This window comes from Arachis ipaensis, chromosome B02, assembly GCF_000816755.2.
Source record: "Arachis ipaensis cultivar K30076 chromosome B02, Araip1.1, whole genome shotgun sequence".
Lineage (NCBI taxonomy): Eukaryota > Viridiplantae > Streptophyta > Magnoliopsida > Fabales > Fabaceae > Arachis > Arachis ipaensis.
The window spans coordinates 99586437-99588120 of NC_029786.2; positions in this window are offsets into that span (position 1 = coordinate 99586437).

A 1684-nucleotide genomic window follows, 5' to 3' on the forward strand; every position below is an offset into this window, starting at 1 on the left:
TATACTATATTGTCCAGCAAATTGATCCGCGGATATTATATTTTATTATCCGCGGATATTATTTTTTATTTTTTTAAAACAAGTACGTTAAAAGATAAAAAAATATTAAAAACAATTTTTGATTAACAACTTAATAACATCCAAACGCTTTTAACATATTTTAAGATTAAAAGTGAGTCAAATTAACTTGAATTTGTCTTATTAACAGCTTAATAAGCTAAACTATATCCACGTATCCGATCCGCACCCTTTGCGGATCGCATCCGCGGTCGCACTATAATAATTAAAAAATAAATATATATGTTTGATATTATATTTATTTCTTTGTATGTTTTAGTTAGTAATTATTATTCATATATTGTATTATTTTATTTTTGTTATTTAGAGAGAGTTTGATTAAAAATATTTTAGGAATAAATAAGTTTAAAAGTATGAAAGAAATATTTTTATCGAATTTTTTTACATAGAAATATGACTAAAAAGAGAATGTTTAATTATGCGGATATATCCGATATCCGATCCAATCCGGCACTAAAAAGTGCGGATATCATATCCGATCCGATCCGCGGACACCCCTACACATGGAAATCTTTTTTAGTGTGAGGGTTGTTAACAAAAGAAAAATAAAGAAAGTTTACCCTTTTTTTCTCACGTCAAAAATTGATCTCAGTAATAGCTATTTCCGATCTTCTTGAATACCAATTTGTGGTTGAAAGTGGAAATTTTTTTTTTTTTTTCCCCAACTTCAATCTGTACTATGTTACATGGAATAACTAGATTAAATAAAAAAAAGTGTGAGCTAAAAGCAGTGAAAAGATGTGACAGTGGCATTAATTGCTATTATAACGTTTACACTTTTGTTTATGCATATAAAAAGGAAGGAAATACAAGAAAACGAAACCTCTTCAAACAATCACTGATCACTGAGCATAATTATTGTTATGAGTTCTGAAAATGAGTGCGGCAAATTAGGGCTCATTTGGAGAAAAACAAAGCCATATCTATTAATGATTGGCTTGCAATTTGGTATGGCAGGAAATTACATCTTCGGCAAAGACGTGCTTAATCATGGGATGAGTCGTTTTGTGTTCATTTTCTATCGCAATGCCATGGCTACACTTGTGCTTGCTCCCTTTGCATTAATCATTGAAAGGTGCTCTCCTTTTATTTCACATTCATTCTTTCTATAATAATAATAATAACATAACTATCTAATTCAAAATCATTAATTCTCAATTTTCACATTGCATTTCCTAATTAAATAATTCTACTTTCTTTCTTTCTTTCTTCTTTAATTTTTTTCAGGAAACGTAGGCCCAAAATGACACTCCCAGTTTTTCTGCAAATAATGATCTTGGGACTTCTTGAGTAATGATAGATCTCAAACCTTACCTGCTATATATATATGTATGACAAGTAATATCAAGCATATATATATTTACAATGATAAGTCTGATTTTAAAGTTAAATTCATCTATTGAAAAATTAACTCAAATTAATGTGAACATAATTTATATAATAATATCACATACAGTGATACACATCCTCCAATACATCACTTTTTATTTAAGTTTAGCATGCATATATTATAAAATTATTTATTCTAACGACTTAAACGAATTAAAAAAGTTAGTTAAATTTAGTATGTCTTCTTTCAATTTTTATTTGCACCAATTTTTTTTTT